At 44.7% G+C, this 10,983-nt stretch overlaps 2 non-coding genes across 2 annotated transcripts; both read left to right on the top strand.

Moving 5' to 3' along the window:
• Positions 1–7,649: 7,649 nt before the first annotated feature.
• LOC128576626 (U6 spliceosomal RNA) lies at positions 7,650–7,756 on the top strand. The gene has a single exon (XR_008377457.1). It is a non-coding gene; the product is annotated as a U6 spliceosomal RNA (small nuclear RNA).
• A 3,000-nt stretch (positions 7,757–10,756) lies between these two features.
• LOC128576624 (U6 spliceosomal RNA) lies at positions 10,757–10,863 on the top strand. Its single transcript, XR_008377455.1, has one exon. It is a non-coding gene; the product is annotated as a U6 spliceosomal RNA (small nuclear RNA).
• Positions 10,864–10,983: the final 120 nt, after the last annotated feature.

The following is a 10,983-nucleotide window of genomic DNA, read 5'->3' as shown; positions in this document are numbered from 1 at the left end:
ATGCTAGGAAAGCAGCTCTACTGATTCACTGAGTCTGTCTGTTGCTCTAGGTATCAATAATACACTTATTTTTCTGTCATTTAAATGCTCTCAGGATCCATCTGCTCCTGGAACCAATCTGAACATGCTAGCATTATAAAGAAGGCACTAATGGAAGGATACTGAGCCCCTTTATTAATATTAAAAGCTACATGTCACTTTCAGGGAATCAGTAGGGACCACCCTGAAGGACAGTGGGACTTCCACGCAGGAATTGTGTTGGAATAAACCTGACCCTTGTGGAGAAAAAAACCTCAGCCCAGCCAGAAGCCAGCTATGGTTCACTCTCCCTTATCAAAATGTCCCCAAAGTGAAAGATATACCTATTTCAACCACATTGTTGCTCAGACACTTACTGTCTGTGCCTAACCCTGGTAGTAAGATAAACAAGTAAGATAAATCTCTCTTGAGATTCCCCAAATGAGACTAGGTACTTTCTATAAAGCGCTGTAACATATAATGAGGTAAACATTCCTTTGTTAACATTCTTTTGCAAATTATTTTGATTCTTCTCTTTTCATTCTTGTTGATGTATTTTAAATGGGTTTGTCGACCCCTCCTCCCCCGAATCCTTTGGGGTTTTGATTGGAATCCTTTTTTTTTGGAGACAGAGTCTCACTTTGTTGCCCGCAGAGTGCCGTGATGTCATAGTTTACAGCAACCTCAAACTCTTGGGCTCAAGCAATTCTCCTGCCTCAGTGTCCCTAGTAGCTGGGACTACAGGTGCCTGCTACAACGCCTGACAATTTTTTTGTTTGTTTTTAGCAGGCCCAGGCTGCCAGGCTGGGTTCAAACCCACCAGCCCTGGAGCATGTGGCCAGCACCCTAACCACTGAGCTGCAGGCACCCAGCCTGGAATCATTTCAGACCTATGTTGTAAGCTGGAGAAAACAGACGTCTTTAGCCTTCCCACCTGTGAATGTAATATTTCCCTCCACTTGCTGAGTTGTTAGTGATTGTTTGCTACCTCAGTGAATTTTACCATTTTCTTTATAGATGTCTACATATTTCTTAAAGTTTATCCTTTATTATTTTACAACAGCTTTCTGTACTTACAACATGTTCAAAAGTGAAAGCAGAGAGTCATATTTACCTGGGCATTTAGGAAATAGAAATATTTCTATTATGATTTTTTTTTTTTTTTTTTGTAGAGACAGAGTCTCACTTTATGGCTCTCGGTAGAGTGCCGTGGCCTTACACAGCTCACAGCAACCTCCAACTCCTGGGCTTAAGCGATTCTCTTGCCTCAGCCTCCCAAGTAGCTGGGACTACAGGCGCCCGCCACAACGCCCAGCTATTCTATTATGATATTTTAAGAAATTACATAAAATAGAAAAAACTGCAGGAGTCATTTTTTTGTTATTTAAAAAAATGGCTCATCTGATAAACTGTATTTTAGTTACTTCATGGAAATACCTAGAAAATCACAGTGTGACCATAGCAAACGTGCTTTGGGGAAGGGCCCAGACTGACAGATCAGCCTAATCTTCTAGAGCAGTGTAGCTGACTTTTAGATTAACAGTGAAGAATTATATGGGAAATGTGCGGATTGCAGTAACTGCCACACAGATTGTAGTAAACATGGCCTGATGCTGGCTGCACTGTCAGTGGAGAAGTTGTACTTGAAAAGAGACTATCTTGGCTCGGCACCCATAGCTCAAGAGGCTAGGGCACCAGCCACATACACCAGAGCTGGCGGGTTCGAATCCAGCCTGGGCCTGTCAAACAACAATGATAACTACAGCCAAAAAACAGCCAGGCATTGTGGCAATCACCTGTAGTCCCAGCTACGTGGGAGGCTGAGGCAAGATAATCACTTAAGCCCAAGAGTTGGAGGTTGCTGTGAGCACTCTACCCAGGGTGACAGCTTGAGACTGTCTCAAATAAATAAATAAATAAAAGAGACTGTCTTTTCTACTATATGTTTATGAAATTAAAAGAACCAGACTTTATAGCAAACTCATAGGAAAACTCAAATAACTTTTTTTTAAGAGTTTCTTAGGTCAGTCGTGGCAGAACGTAATTTAATTCTCTCAGTCTTTTAGCTTGGAAAACATTTGCCTAAATTCTCAAAATATAATTGTAGATATCAAACAGCAGGTTAATGTTACTTGAGAACAAGGATGAGAAATCAATTTTTTTTCTTTTTCTTTTTTTTTGCAGTTTCTGGCGGGGGCTGGGTTTGAACCCACCACCTCTGGCATATGGGGTCAACGCCCTACTCCTTTGAGCCACAGGTGCTACCCAGAAATCAATTTCTTTTGTTCACAAGCCACATAGTCTCTGGTATTCTGTTATTGCAGCCTGAATGATGAAGATAATGTTTATATCTACATTATTCATAGTAGCCAAAGACTGGAAACCACCCAATATTCATCCACCTATAGATAAATATGGCGTGATATAGCCATAAAATGGACTTCTACTTAGTGATAAAAAGGAAGAAGATATTAAATCATACCACATGGATGAATCTAAAACATAAATAAAGTAAGTGGGATACAACAGCTAATACTATGTGATTCTAAGTATATGATATTACAGAAAAGGTAAGTGACAGCAAACAGATGGGTGTTTACCTTGGACCGGGGTCCAGGAAGGGGCTTGGCTACCAAGGGACAAGAGGATACATTTAACTGAGATAACGCCGGAAAGGCTATGTTAACCACTGTGATAAAAATGTGTCAAATGGTTTATGAAGCGAGTGTATGATGCCCCATGATCATATCAATGTATACAGTTATGATTTAATAATAAAAAAAAAATTAAAGAATATATCTTCACTCCTTAGAACAGTGTATGGCATATGATAAACATTCAATAAATATGAATGAAGAAAAAAAAAAAAGAAAATGCTGCCCATCTTGAGGGAGTGTTATTGTACGTCAAGTTATAATTCAGTGAACTAGAAAAATTAAATAGAAAGCTGAGTAGACAAACGCAGAGTTAAGTAAAAGTCAAACATTAATTCAAAACACACACACACACAAGTATCATTATATTGTAGGGCACTTTGGCGTAACTGGGATACACTAATGTACATGGCTATGAACAGGAGTTTTATCCCAGTCAACGCACATTTGCATCAATGTCTCCTGACTTCATTGTGACCACAGTGGCATCAGTGTTGAGAACTTTTTCTCCTAAGAGGTACAGGACTTGGCTTCAGGGAGGCGTGGCCTCCGAGGTGCTCAGAATGAAGGCTCTTTCCTGAGATGACCACAGCAGCAAGGTCAGCTGCTCCTGTCCATGGTGTCCTGTGTGCCAGGGGCTTGGGACAGCAGAAACTAGGGACCGGGAAGCTGCATGGGTGGCCTCCCCAGAAATTGCCAGTTCCATTATCCAGCGTGGGGAGGGAGGGGGCATGTCCAGAAAAGGTTCTGTGTACACTCCTGGAATGAGAGAGTCTGAATATGTAGAAGTCCGTCCCCAGCTCAGACAGGGACAGGGACTGAGGCACGGGAGGCTTCACATGCAAAGGGCTGCCCAGCCACCACAAACACAAGAGAGATGGGCTCCAGGCCCTAGGGCTGTCACTTGCTCTCCTATCACCACCAGCAGGTGTCGGTCTGCAGGCCACCCAAAGTGCAGCAACTGACCGCCTCTCTGCAGAGGAACAGGGGATACCACTCTCCTTACCTGCCCCCCCTCACCCCCCCGCAAGGCATCCTAGTAAGTTTAAGTCAGGGGCAACTCCAGGCTTTTCTGATGATCACCTAAGTGTGATTTTAGATGTAATGGCAAATCTCCTGAATGAAAACAAGGATATTCCTGTTTGCTTGAAGATGCTTTCAATTCCTTCAAGAGGAGACGCACAGAGTTTTACTTTCAAATGTCTGGAATGAATAATTAATTAAGCTAAATTCCTTCACCCTAAAGAGTAATCAATCCACAAGGATCTAAATGATTTTTCCTGGTTACAACTGGAGGAGGGGACTTAACAAGGTACTAAAATGTCTGTGTTGTGTGAGGTAGGGAAGCAGAGAGAGAGTTAGGGTTGGAGGACAAACTTACAAACATCCATAATTTGTCAAATGGTGGGACTGCCTCGCTTTCCATGAGACAAAAAGACTTCTCGGTGCAATATTTCCATTGTGCATGCCAAGGTCTGGTTCAGACATGGGAACAGAAGTCACAAGACTCTCAGAATGTGAGAGAAGGCAAATAGCTCCAACCATCTCGTTTCACAGATGCAAACGTGGCCCCAAGAGTGAGGCAGGGCCCCAGGCCTTCCTGTCTCAACACCTGTGCTCTTTTCAGGATGTGGCATGGTGGATCCCAATCGTACTTTCTTAGGGAACCACACCCCCAAGAAAGAAAGGAAACTCTTACCCACGGGTCCTTAGTTCTCATCTCTGGCTTCCCAGACTCCAACCAGAGACCCACGTTTGGAGAGGCTGTTACAAACTGTGTTATTTACTCCTCAAAACTCTAGGGGCCGGGCGGCGCCTGTGGCTCAGTCAGTAAGGCGCCGGCCCCATATGCCAAGGGTGGCGGGTTCAAACCCAGCCCCGGCCAAACTGCAACCAAAAAATAGCCGGGCGTTGTGGCGGGCGCCTGTAGTCCCAGCTACTCAGGAGGCTGAGGCAAGAGAATCGCTTAAGCCCAGGAGTTGGAGGTTGCTGTGAGCTGTGTGAGGCCACGGCACTCTACCGAGGGCCATAAAGTAAGACTCTGTCTCTACAAAAAAAAAAAAAAAAAAAAACTCTAGGGGCCAGGAGAGACCTCTTCCCTTCTGAAGGGTACGCTGTGCCTTGTGGGCTCTGTCCTCATGCATCTGCCAACTGCCAAACTCTGTGTGTCCTTCCAGGCCCATCCAAATCACCCCTTTCTTCGATAAGAGTGAGAAAGGGATCAAACATTAATTGAGCACCTACTGTGCGCTAGAAAGGTCTCTGCATATGTTTTCTCATGAGGAGCAAACGAGAAAATGAGGAAATAAATCCCCCAGCCAGTCTCCCAACTCCTCCAGCCACATACATCCTCCCCCACCCTCCCGCCTTCTGCACTTGGCCTTGTCCTGTTCTGTCTTGTATTACAGTTATTTGTTGCCATAGGTTTGGTTCTGCAGAAGTAGCCCCCTAGATGAGGATTTGGTAGAGCCAGGGAAGGGAATGAGGGGTGCACAGGATAAGAAAACTCATAGTAAAGATGCAATGTCAGGCAAACTGCCAGCCTTGGCCTCACACCAGGGAGCCTTGGGGTCTAAGTCACACCTTAGTTTGCTTGTCTTAGAGCAGGGGACTCAGGGATGCTCTTTATGATATAAAGTCCCAGGCACGGTGCTCTGCAAATATAGGCCATTCAAAACAAAAGCACACAGGGCTGGACAAGGGGCACAAAGAAGGGAGGGCCCGGGGTGTGTGGAGAAGGCCTCCCGTTTGTACATTTCCCTTACCTCCCTGTTACAGTTTGAACTGTGTGCCCCAAAAGGATATGTGGAAGTCCTAACCCCAGTGCCCCGGGATATGGCCTTCTGTGGCAACAAAGTTGTTGCAGACATAGTTAAGATGAGGTCATGCTGACCTTTGAACTAGGGTGGCTGGTGGCCTCTAGGAAGGTGATACGGAGACACGGGGAGAGGCCACGTGATGTGGGCAGAGGCTGGAGACAGCTGCAAGACAAGGAGGGCCAGGGATTGCTGGCCACCACTGAAGCAGGAGAGAGGCAAGAAGAGTTCTTTCAAAGTCTCGGGGGAGCGTGGCCCCCTGACACCTTGACTTTGGATTTCTGGCCTCCAGAACTGTGCGAGAATCAATTTCTGTTGATTGAAGTCAATCAGCTTGTGGTAGTTTGTGACAGCAGCCCTGAGGAAATTACACCCTCCCCTAGACCAGAAGCTTCTGGAAGACAGAGGTGGTGCCTGGCCCATATTTCCCCAGCAGGGTCTTCTGTCTCATAGCATGCTGTACCAAGGGACACGCAGCCCTGAGTTTAGGTATGAGGTCCCCAGGGTGATACTCCAGCCCTGTGATAGCTGGACAGCTCCTTTGACAGGCAAACAGGAGGCTGAGACTAGGCTAATGCCATGGGGCAGTGCATTTTTGGCATCAGGGACTGGTTTCAGGGAAGACAAATTTTTCCCAGGGGTGGGGGCAATATTAGATTCTCATAAGGAGTGTGCAACCCAGATACCTCAAACGCACAGTTCACAGTAGGGTTCACGGTCCTATGAGAATCTCATGCCACCACTGGTCTGACAGATGGCGGAGCTCAGGCGGTGATACGAGTGATGGGGGGGCAGCTGCAAATACAGACGACCCTTCACTTACCTGCCCCTCACCTCCTGCTGTGCGGTCTGGTTCCCAACAGGCCATAGGCAGGTATCAATCTGCAGCCTGGGGCTGGGGACTCCAGCTCTGGAGGACCAAGGAGTCTTTTGCTCCTTTTTCTGTCTACATGATGCTCTGCAAGGCAGCCTAGGAGTTTAACTGGTGCTTGCGTTGCTGTTGATAACCTCCATATTTCTCAGCCTTGCTCTTCTGTGTGGGAATCAGCCGAGCAGCTCTCCTCTGGGCAGCCCTCTCCCCTTGCTCTGCCACAGACTAGCAAAGGGTCTGCCTATGCTCCTGTAGCCTCCTGAGACTGAGAACCCAGGTGGGGTGCAGAGGGTGGATTTTGTTTATTTCTGTGCCTTATTTACTTCCAACCCCCACCACCAGTACCCAGTGTCTGGCACGTAATCAGACTCATGTGCAAGTGCTAAAGTGAATAGGCCTGGCTATTTTCAAGTTTAGCTACAGGTGCAGAAATATTTCTGAATAATCCTTGGCATTCATTTCTCAGCCACACCAGGCCTCAAAGGTTTGGTGTGTACATTATGTGTTTTACAGGCGCCCGGCTCTAACAGAGAGGCTGCAAAGATCGCCCTCCTCATTTCTTCACAGTTTATTATGCGGAAAAACATAAGCCTTCTGTTTTCCTGGGTTGTTAACTTGGCACTTCATTTCATGTAGAGAATTGCATTAAAAGACGCTGCCTCTGTGAGTTAATCAGCCATTTAAAGAGCAAAACTACTTGACAGTGTGAGAAACTCCCGGGTCTCATCCCCTGTGAAGAATGGCTCTGCAGGCCAGGTGACGGGAGAGATTTATGAGCCGGGTGTCCAGTCATTTAACCCTCAAAACAATCTAATAAAGTTAGTCTGAGATCCACTTCAAAGGTGATGAATGGAGACTCAGAAAGGTTAAGCAATGAGTTCAATTTCACCCAGTTAATAAGGGACAGAGCCCAATGTCTCTGGTTCAAAGTGGGAGGTTTTTAGTTCCTTATTTCCCTATTTATTTTGGCAAGTTAAAAACTGCATATATTTCTTGTGTACAACATGATCTTTTGAAATATGTGTACATCATGGGAATGGCTAAATCAAGCAAATTAATTATACATGACCTCACATACTTATCATTGTTTGTGGTCAGAGCGCTTTCAAAACCCAGGGTTTTTTTACAGAACTCTATTCTGACTCTCAAAGTGATAGAATTTAAAAAAAAATAAATAAATAACTTTTGGGCAGTGCCTGTGGCTCAAAGGAGTAGGGCGCCGGCCCCATATGCTGGAGGTGGCAGCTTCGAACCCAGCCCCGGCCAAAAACTGCAAAAAAATAAAACAAAGTGCTCGCTTCGGCAGCACATACACTAAAATTGGAACGATACAGAGAAGATTAGCATGGCCCCTGCGCAAGGATGACACGCAAATTCGTGAAGCGTTCCATATTTTTAAAGAATGCAACCTCAAAAACAAAATAAATAAATAAATAAATAAAACAAAAACTTTTTCTTTCTTTAACAAAAAGACTTGGAATTATTCATCCAAATGGAAAGCGTTCTTCACAGACATCCCTGGGAAGGTTAGAAAGTGATTCTGATGAGTTGCTATTGTTTGCTTCATTTGGTGAAAGAGTCTTCAAAAATTCCCATCTTCGGCCGGGCGTGGTGGCTCATGCCTGTAGTCCCAGCACTGTGGGAGGCCGAGGCGGGTGGATTGCCTGAGCTCAGAGGTTCAAAACCCATATGAGCAGCAGTGAGCCAGAGTAAGACGCCGTCTCTACTAACAACATCAAAAACAGCCAGCACCGCAGGAGAAAGAAGAAAATCAACAAAAAAGGAATACTTCAAACAAACATGAACAAGCACACTGAAATTAAAAATAAAAAAAAAAAAAATCCCATCTTCAGGGCCCAGGGAACATTCTTTTTTTAGCAAACCTCTGGTTGCAATTCTTTAACAGTCTTTTTGAGTCAAGTGTGAAGAGTAAGGCCGATGATTAACGGGCATTGTTGTTTTCATTCGAAAACACGGTTGGCTACAGAGTTCCAGGCTAACTTTTGGTGTGGGTCTGGACACAGGGACGGCATGGACAAGTTCCTGCACTAATTGGAGCCACGCAGATGGGCCTGAAGCCTGCTTTGTCATTTTGCCAGCTGACCTTGAACAAGTAGCTTGACCTATGTAAGCCTGTCTCCTCCGCTGTAAAATCAAAACATCACCTTCCTTTCGGGTGGCTAGGAGGGTTAAAGTGAGGTCTGTAGAGCAGTTCCAGAGTCAGACCTTCACCAGTGACAGCCATCATTATGAGTCAAGAAGGCCTCTCAGAAAAGTTTTAGAGAATAATAATGACATCATTGATCATATAACTTCAAGAACACCCATCCAGATGTCGCATACATCTAGGAGGAAGGCAGATGGTTCAAAACGAGTGCTTTGATGTCTTTTGCATTTTCATGGGTTCCTATGACTTGTGGTGAGACGGGCTCTTACAATACTTGCAACAATAAAGTAATGCCATATTTAAGGTCTGGTTGTTCTTTATCTGTTTATCACTGCTCTGTAGCACAAGACTGGGGTGGGGGAGACTTCTATTAAAATAAGGGAAAGAGTAGGCTCAGTGCCCATAACATAGTAGTTATGGCGCCAGCCTGGGCCAAACCCAGCCTGGGCCAGCTAAACAACAATGACAACTGCAACAAAAAATAGCCAGGCACTGTGACGGGTGCCTGTAGTCCCAGCTACTTGGGAGGCGGAGGCAGGAGAATCACTTAAGCCCAAGAGTTTGAGGTTGCTGTGACCTATGACACCACGGCACTCTACCCAGGGCAACAGCTTGAGACTCGGCCTCAAAATAAATAAATTAAATTAAATAAATAAATAAATGGAAAAGCCATCTTTAAGCAGGTGTGCTAAGTAACTGAGCACGGCCTCCTGCTCTAAAGCAGAGCTGACGCTGCTCCTGAAATGATTGGCTATTTATTGGAGAGTTTTACGCACTCAGCTGCCTGACAGGGATTCATATCCTAAGAGAATATTTTTTCTTAAAATATATATTTTTTCACTACTCTAGAAATATATGTTCCTTATAGAGAAACTAAAAATTGCTGACAAGCAGAGCACTTAAATCATACATAAATCCACCATCTACAGATAAATACAGTTAATATTTTAGGTGACCATTCATTCAAATGTCACTGTATATTTATCTATTTTTTACACAAATAGGATTCCATTATGCATGCAATATTATAACATGGTTTATTAACTAAGCAATACCAAGAACGTCTCTCTCTGTTAATAAATGTGTGCTGTAGTTTTCACCAAATGATGCATAGTATTTCATTAAAAAAATCCATATTTAACCAATCCTGTACTGTTGAACCTTTAAGTTGTTTCAAAATCATGCTTTTGCCGTTAGGAACAATAATATAACCAGGTCACCCAAGGAGAATGTGCTTAGTGAGAAAAAGAGAAGCAGGGACACAGTGGCCCTGAGAACAAGAATAGGTCCCTGGGGATAAAATGGAGCTCAAAAGACAAGAAAAGGCTCGGCGCCTGTGGCTCAAGTGGCTAAAGCGCCAACCACACACACCTGAGCTAGTGGGTTCAAATCCAGCCCGGGCCCACCAAACAACAATGATAGCTGCAACCAAAAAATAGCTGGGTGTCGTGGGGGGCACCTGTAGTTCCAGCTACTTGGGAGGTGGAGGCAGGAGAATCGCTTGAGCCTAGGAGTTAGAGGTTGCTGTGAGCTGTGATGCCACAACACTCTACCCAGGGTGACAGCTTGATGCTCTGTCTCAAAAAAAAAAAAAAGACAAGAAAAGACATTTGCATTCAAATGTTTATAGCAGCCAAATTTACAGTTGCAAAGACGGGAAAACACATTAAGTGCCCTTCAAGCTGTGAATGGATTAATAAACTGCGGTATATGTATACCATGGAATACTATTCAGCCATAAAAGAAATGGAGGCTTTGTACCTGTCGTATTTGTATTTTGTATCCGGAAAGATTCGGAGAACATTCTCCTAAGTAAAATATCTCAAGAATGGAAAATCAAGCATCCCATATACTCAGTGCTAAATTGAAACCAGTAGATGAACAACTACAGGCCTATATAGGAGAAAAACACAGTGAAATTCAGGGAGGGGAGGCAGAAGGCAGTGGCTCACTTCTGTAATCCCAGCACTCAGGGAGGCTGAGGCAGGACTGCTTGAGCTCAGGAGTGCCAGACCAGCCTGAGCAAGAGTGAGACCCTGTCTCCACTAAAAACAGAAAAAACTATCTGGATATGGTGATACACGCCTGTAGTCTCAGCTACTCGGGAGACTGAGGCAAGAGAATCACTTGAGCCCCAGGGTTTGAGGTTGCTATAAGCTATGATGCCACCAGGGCACGCTACCCAGGGTGACAGAGTGAGACTATGTTTTAATTAAAAAAAAAAAAAATGGTGCTCGCTTCGGCAGCACATATACTAAAATTGGAACGATACAGAGAAGATTAGCATGGCCCCTGCGCAAGGATGACACGCAAATTCATGAAGCGTTCCATATTTTTATAAAAAAAAAAAAAAAAAATGGGAGACGAGTTTCGTCAGTTCCTACCTCACAGGTACAATGTGGGGTGGGGGCTCTCTGTTTCTTCCTTTTGGGTACTCCAGTCTCACCTCCTTCCGTC

The sequence above is a fragment of the Nycticebus coucang genome, chromosome 24, assembly GCF_027406575.1.
Source record: "Nycticebus coucang isolate mNycCou1 chromosome 24, mNycCou1.pri, whole genome shotgun sequence".
NCBI classification, from domain to species: domain Eukaryota; kingdom Metazoa; phylum Chordata; class Mammalia; order Primates; family Lorisidae; genus Nycticebus; species Nycticebus coucang.
Note: the sequence above shows the minus strand (reverse complement) of the source record. Positions and strands in the feature narration are given on the sequence as shown.